This window comes from Octopus sinensis, unplaced genomic scaffold (genome assembly GCF_006345805.1).
Source record: "Octopus sinensis unplaced genomic scaffold, ASM634580v1 Contig12731, whole genome shotgun sequence".
Lineage (NCBI taxonomy): Eukaryota > Metazoa > Mollusca > Cephalopoda > Octopoda > Octopodidae > Octopus > Octopus sinensis.
Window position 1 is genome coordinate 55,415 of NW_021832718.1, and position 8,099 is coordinate 63,513.

General features: G+C 36.7%; 1 long non-coding RNA gene across 1 annotated transcript; it reads left to right on the top strand.

Moving 5' to 3' along the window:
- Positions 1-1,626: 1,626 nt before the first annotated feature.
- Positions 1,627-7,640, top strand: LOC115229464. The gene is made up of 4 exons (XR_003883334.2): positions 1,627-1,713; positions 3,160-3,221; positions 4,463-4,577; positions 7,335-7,640. It is a non-coding gene; the product is annotated as an uncharacterized LOC115229464 (long non-coding RNA).
- The last annotated feature ends 459 nt before the right edge of the window (positions 7,641-8,099 follow it).

Below are 8,099 nucleotides of genomic sequence, written 5' to 3' on the forward strand. Positions count from 1 at the left end.
CCTCAGAAGCGTCCAGTTGTCTTCTACCCCATGTGTAGCTATACCCACTTCTATTTCGTCAAAGGCTTCAAGTAACATATCTCTAAATCTCTGTCCATTCGCAGGGTCTTTAAGCTTCCAGACCCTTCTTCTCCATGTTGGTCATCTTCTAGTCATCCTCTTAGTCCTGATCCTAAAGTCACTAACTACCAGTCTATGTTGTGGGGTGCATTCTTCGCCTGGGAAGGTTTTGGCATTTATAAGCAGCCTTCTTTCCCTTTTTCTGGCAAGGATGTAGTCGATTTGGCTAGTATGCCGGCCCGATCGGTAGGTGACCAGGTGGCTTGTCGGTTTCCTGAAGTTAGTGTTGCAAACCATAAGACTATTCGCATCGCAGAACTCCAGCAGCCTGGTTCCCTCCTCATTGCGGGAACCATAACCATAGCTTCCATGTACGCCATGGAAGGCCCCTGCATATCGTCCAACATGCCCATTGAAGTCACCAGCCACAAAGAGAAGGTCCCTGTCGTTCGTCAATGAGGTGGTCTGCAGTAGGGTGTCATAGAAACTGTCTTTCTGTCCATCGGGTAGTTCTGGCTGAGGGGCATAGGCCAATATAATGGTTGCTAATCTATGATGAAGCACTATTCTAATCTTAAGTATTCTGTCACTTACTCTGATTACCTCAAGTACCTTATCTACCAATTTTTCAACGAGAGGTATACCCACGCCTCCAACCCCATCAGTGTTTCCTGCCCAGAAAATCTTGTACCTGTTTCCTTTGCCTGTGAGGAACCTAGCAGAACCACCTCTCCACCTTACTTCTTGGATGCAACAGATATCAACTCGTCTCCGTTCAAGCATCTCAACAATCTCACCAGACCTACCTTTCAGTGTGCCTACGTTGAGAGTGCCAACCCTGAGGGTGTGGAAGGTATGGGCCCTAGAGGCCCAGGGACGGGGAGCAGTGGTGTCATGTACCTGAAAAGAAAGCTCGCATTTGGCAGAATTCATAAGCAAAGCAATGATCTTAAGTTCAACCTGCTTCACAACACTATCATGTTTTGCGCCGTATGGTCACTACCTTATATAGTAGGGGTGGTATTGGCTTAAGGCCTTTAGGTGTTCATGGAAGAAAAGCAAAGGAAGACAAGATGAGATAAGGACTTCTGGTTTCACCGTACACTCTTGCAAATCCCAACCTGCTCACACTCTGTCTCAACACACTTATACTCACCTTGTACATTAAGGAAACACCCAGACTTGCTGCTCCTTCTAATCATTCTCATTCTCGTTCTTAAAGTTGAGTAACCATGTTGCTCCTCTACAAGAACATATTTGCCTCTCCCTTCTCCCTTTCCTTCATACTTTAACCCCTCATTTTCTTCCATACACGACACCCACCATCACCACCACCACAGGTCTTGTAGTTTTGTGACCTCACCATGCACTCAGTACACATTTTAAAGTGATTGGTGTTAGGAAGGTTATCCAGCCATAGAAACTAGGCCGTTGCAGACACTAGAAGACAGCATGGTCCTTGTACACATTGGATCCTGTAAAACCATCTAGCCTATATGTAATGATGGTGATGATTGTGTTTTAGATACTATTTAATGCATTTTTGAATACCTATCTTATATATCATTCCATAACATTCTATACCACTTTGTAAACTCTATGGTGATAATGTAACCAAGTTTCAGGAACAGTTACGCAAACAAAGTTTACGAAGTAAGTATAAAATATTTAGTAGTTCTCACATATTCTAGTTAGTATGCTAGCTAAAGCACATTAAATCAATAGAAATTGTGTGCTACTTATTATATTGTCAGGGTAAAATGCTGAGATAAAAATAAGGACTTGGGTCTGCTAAGTACATTTTAAGTACAATAGTTGAAAAAGTATCAACTAATATCCACTAACTTACAAACTTTAAATTTTAGGCTGACTGACTCAACACAGTCTATACAGAACAATTGAGGTGAACCTTATTTTGCTCACTTGTTATGTTGATAATACTCAGTGTATATAGAGACACTCTATTTGTTACCAAGTGTTATTATGTGTATACACACCCTATTTGTTCAAAAACATTCTGAAAAAGAATTATTTTACATTCTCTCAAAGTTTCTAAATTCTTATAATATCAACTATATATCTTTCACTGGTTTCAGTCACTAGATTGTGGTCATACTGGGACACCATCTCAAAGAATTTTTAGTCAAATGTATTGACCCCAGTACTTATTTTTTTAAAGACTGGTACTTATTCTGTCGATCTCTTGCCAAACCACTAAGTTATGGGGTCATAAACACACCAGCACTGATTGTCAAGTGGTGGTGGTGGTGGTAGTGAGGACAGACACAGAGACACACACACATATATGTACATATATACAACAGGCTTCTTTCAGTTTCCATCTACCAAATCCACTCGCAAGGTTTTGGTCAGCCCAAGGCTATAATATGAAACACTTGCTCAAGGTGCTTGCACTGAGACTGAGTCCTGAACCATGTGGTTGGGAAACACGCTTCTTACCACATAGCCAAGCAGTTATATATGACATCAGGTCATTTATAAAGGTATTAAATCAGCAGAATTATAATTAAGAAAAAATAATGACAGTCTTTGATAAATCCTTACAGTTGCTTTAAAAACTCAGTGATTGGTTGATGTAATAATGTGCATTATCAAACAGGTATACATTATGATTCAACTAACCATGCACACACACTGGAACACACACAGACACACACACAAATTTTAAAATTTCCTGTTTAGGGGAGAGAGAGAGAGAGTTACCAATTTAGTTTTGACATCATCAATGTTGTTTACATCGCAGCTGGCAAGCTATGTATGTATGCATATGTGTTTATATATATGTTTGTGTATATGTATATATTTGTGTTGGTGTGATATTGATATACATACATATATAGCTAATAGTGAGGGATTATCAATCCAGGCAAAATATTTCATAAGCTCTCTGTTGGCATACCTGGTATACTTATGGCAGGGCTATGATTCATCACAATTCTAGATTGTAAATCCATGGATGGCCTCCAGCGAAACAAGTTAAAAATAATAATCATTACATATTCCTCCTTTATTGGAGGAAATTAGGCTTACAGCAAGTATACAAATATATTAATTCTTTATGTTTCTTTTTTAATTTAGTATCACATATGAACTCAGTTCAGTGGCGGGTTGATTATGTTATCAGTTCGAAATCACTAAAGGTAAGGCATTAAGACATATAATATAGTAATTTAAAAGTTTTTTTATTATTCAGCTATTTACAAATGTTGGATTTCAATATATCATGACTGTTTATTGATACTATAATATAAAATTGAACTAATATTTTTTTTTCAAATCAGTCTTTCTATGTATTAAATTTTTTGTTAATATGTTTGTATTACATACTACTTAACTGTGAAATTTTCTTGGTCTAGATATTTCTCTCAAGTGATGTGGTAATATTAAGGACTCTGAAGTATAATGTTTTGAATATTTTTTTGTCCCTTACTAGTTTCATTTCATAAACTGCAACTAACCTTCATACTAATTTCAAGACCTTAGTCAGTTATATTGACTCTAGTACTTTGTCTTTCCGTCACACTGTTGTCAGTTTGAATTGCTGCTCACTCTGTTGAGTTAGCATGAGGTAAACCTTATTTATCCTATGCATTCTGCTCATTCAACAACCTATCATGGTAGCACTTCCATGTCATTAGAAGTAACAAGTGTGCTTTCATCATTTTGGATATACTATTCTCTGATGACATCTAGCTTCCTTCTGACTTACTCACTCTCTTGTGATACTGAACACCTCAACCTGTGATCCTCATATTGCAGAATACGTGCACATCTCTTCCTTTCTGGTTCACCCTGAGTTTCTCTTTCAGCTACTTGATAATTCTCTCAATTTCTACATTCTTTACAACTCTATATACCATGTCATTCCACCACAATATTCGATCTAGCTGGAACTTTGATTTGGTCACGTGTCTGATTTGTAACCCTGAGAAGGTTATCTCAGAGGAACTCATGGTCTTCATCTATGCTATAAGGACCTAGCTTTGCCTCCCTAGATCTTGTTGTATTTCTTCAAACCTATAGCTAACTACAGGTTCCATGTCTTCTGTCTCTGAGTTTGTCTAGCTCTGACTCTGATGTCATCAGCCAATATTTTATGTTGGAGAGTGCATTTTTTACCAGGAAAGGATTTCATATTTACAGTGGCTTGCCTCTCGTATTTCCTTGTGAGGATGAAACCAATCTCACTTGATTTGTAGGTGATGAGACGACTGGCTGGTTTCTTAAAGTGTGTTGCAAATTATGTTGGTTGCATTAAAAAGCAGCAAGAGTCTTAAATCCTCCTTATTCTTCATACTATAGCCATTGCAGTACATGAGGAGAAGCAATAACAACAGCTGGTCAGTTTTTGTTATTTCAATGTTCTTGAATTCTTTTCCAGACAGTAAACAAACCAAATGTACAGATATGTTTAAAAGTTGTAAACCCAGACACAGGAAACGCAAAACCAGTTGTATTTAATATGTCTGCAGAAAAATTTCGTGTTTTTCTAAATGGTAAGTCTTTTGATTAAAGCCTATTTAAATTTGAATTTTTAAGTCCTGGTTTTCTAAAGAGGATATTTTTGTGATTCGGCATAGAGGTGACTGTGTTGTTGAGAAGCATGTGGTCTTGGGTTCTGTTCCACTGTGCAGCACATGTGGTCAGAGCCTTCTACAAAAGTCCTAGACTGATCAGAGCCATGTGAATAGATATCGTACACAGAAGCCCATCGCATGTGAATGTGTGAGCGTGTATATGCACGCATGCATGTGCCTTTTCCTTGACCTCAAATGATGATTGTAAACAAGCATCACTTTTATAAAAATGATGTTATTTGTTTCCAGCCATTTTTGATAAGCATGTCTGGCCATGGAAGAATATTATCTTGCTTGGAAACAAGTAAGAGTTGGTGACAGGATGGACATACAGCTATAGAAAAGCTGCTTCAGCTAATCCTGTCTGACTCATGCAAGCATAATAACAATGATGTCAAAATGTTTAAATATATATGTGTGCGTGCATGTTTAGCAGTTTTTCATATCAGTGTATATACATGTTAGGAATCATAAAAACATTATTGTCCTGTCTAGAGATTAAACAAAAAACCAGCAACAGAACTCATAATTGCTACAAATGCTGGGTCTCACTAGCACTGATGATCTCTCACTCTCCTTACCATACTAAAGACTATCGCAAAGACTGGCTTGCTTCCTCAGAGCCAGAGAAGTTTCTAACAATTACTAACCCTAATCAAAGTTCAAGTGTGACCTAAAATAAAATACTGTTATATCTGAAATGGCAACAGTGATGCTAGAATAAATACAAACAACCTACTCTGTGTCCATTAGTACACCTAAGGAGTTGGTAAAATGTGTTGTTCTTTCTTTATTTTATCTACAACCAGTACAGAGACCACTATTCTTTTGAAGTAGCTATTTTACCTGGAATTAACAAGAATTGTGAGAGATATGTTTAGTGGACAACATCCAAGATCCTCTAAAAATAGGTTGTAACTTTTTATAATATGCAGGCGTGGCTGTGTGGTAAGAAGTTTGCTTCCCAACCACATGGTTCTGGGTTCTGTCCACTGTATGACACCTTGAGCTAGTGTCTTCTGCTATACCCTCAAGCCAACCAAAGCCTTGTGAGTGGATTTGGTAGACAAAAACTGAAAGAAGCCTATCCTGTATATATATGTGTCTTCATATCTGTGTTTGTCCTCCACCACAGCTTGACTACCGGTGTTGGTTGTTTACATCCCCATAACTTAGTGGTTTGGCAAAGGAAACTGATAGAATAAGTATCAGGCTTAAAAAATAAGTACTGGGGTTGATTGATTCAACTAAAAAATTTTTCAAAGTGGTGTCCCAGCATGGTCACAGTCTCAGGACTTAAACAAGTAAAAGATAAGATGTAATTTATGTTTGGAAAGGAATATGATGGATACTTGAACTTTTACCCCATAAGCAGCAGAAATCATCAATTGATATTTCAATAGAAAACAGCAGACATTATCAATTGATGTTTCAAAAGTTTTACATAGATACAACCATCATAAAAAAAAAGTGAATATTTTACAACACTTTTTAATGAGATTGAAAATGTTATTGTACAAGAGACTAACAATTATTATAGTTTTTGTGCTTATTTAAAGTGGGTATGTATAAAAATTACTCTTGAGATATTTTTTGCTTTTTGCCTAATTGGTACATACATTCATGCAACCCTTTCCCACTGTTTAAATGTTAATGGTTGCTTGACCTTCATGAAATAACAGCTGAATCTCTCTCATAGCTCACTTTACCATGTTAAAAAAGTGTATATTGAATAATGTAGGTTTAGTTGCAGTTCATCTCAGCCTTTCAGTCTCCTGTGATACATAGGACATCCAAGTTCTCCTTTCTCATGCAGTCTTTCTAGTAACTCCCAGTTCTTTTCATCTTGTTTGTCTGTTGCTGAGATGATTCTTATTCCTGTTGGTTACTTAAGAAAATTTTACATTGTTAGATAGTTTTGAGTGCTATTACTTGTGTATAGATATCATCTTCATGTCCTGATGTCAGAGGGCACTTTAACTTCAGAAGAGCTTTAGCCAGAGGATGTCATCAATTTCTGAAGCAGGGAACTTTCTTTCCTCAAGATAAGTGAGTTTTTTTGCTTCCTATCTAATGTTTTTAGATGGCAGTCCTGTTAACCTTCTGTCCATCTACCAATCTAGAGGACCAGGTCTGTTATGCTCAAAGACATTGAGTAGATGCCTTTGCTTGTATCTCCTAGAGGAAGCCTCACATCCCTACAAAGTTCCTTGATACACTGGTGCTGATTGAGTGTGGTGGGAGTCATAGATAAGGTACATTAGTTATGGGGTGATTTGGGGATAACAACAATATAGACACTGAATATGGAGACTAGAGAGAAGTTGAATATAATCTGTTGGATGTATAATGTCTTCTATGAGAGACAGTATAAATGAGTTGAGAAAGTGTCAGGGCATTAAAGGTATTAATCAGTATATGAAGGAGAGATAACTATGCTAACTGAGAGGGACATGTAAATAATAGAAGATGAATGAAAAGTGTGTTGACAAAGTGAGAGGAAGTGAGGCAGATTTGTCTCTGGATATTATGCCACAAATATGAGATAACATTTGCTCATTTCCAATTTGGAAAAACTAATTTTAAAGCAATATTTATGATTACTGTGATTGAATTTAAAAAAAAATTTTTTCCATTTTTCTTAAAGTGAATTTTTTCTTTATTTTATATTTCTAGAACTAAAACAAGTTGATACCATAATGGACAACCTGAATTCATCATAACAAATAATGTACAGCTGTCTTCTTGGCAAATGAATTCTCTGCAGAAACAGTTCAGACTTGGTGCTCTTAGGAAAACCCTGAATAGATACCACAAACTCTTTTCCTTTCCCCAATCTCAATAGGCTTAATTCAGAAATCATCTGATTCACAGTTGTATCTTTTTCCTGTCCTTAGGTAAGGCATGAATTTCACAACTTTTGTATGGTTAAGGCTGACCAATGATTACAGAATCTATTTGGCATATTTAGTAGAGATTATTGACAAGATGGTACACCAACTTTCTTCAGAGATACATGAACATCACAACCTCCTTACCTGCATTAAAATCAATTATTATTTATATTATCAAACATTGCACTATACATATATTAATATTTAGGATACTACCTTTTTACATTCTGGATGAAGCCATTTTGTTTATGCTACCAAAGATTTTAGTAAAGGCATAAACATCATAAACCTATCACCAGCTGTGCATGATTGACCTTAGTCTTCAGTTTTATGCAGAAAGTACTTAACCTACTTTGCTAATATATCTAAATGTCACAACTTCCTGTCTCTCCATTCTAAATATGAACTCTGACTGACTTTTAATACTAGAGGGATGTGGATTCATGGCAAATAAAATACCTTGTGGTGTTTCAATACAACCTTTTAGATTCCAAGTTTAAATCCCTTGGTGTCAACTTTACCTTCCATCCTTTGGTGTGGTTAAGGA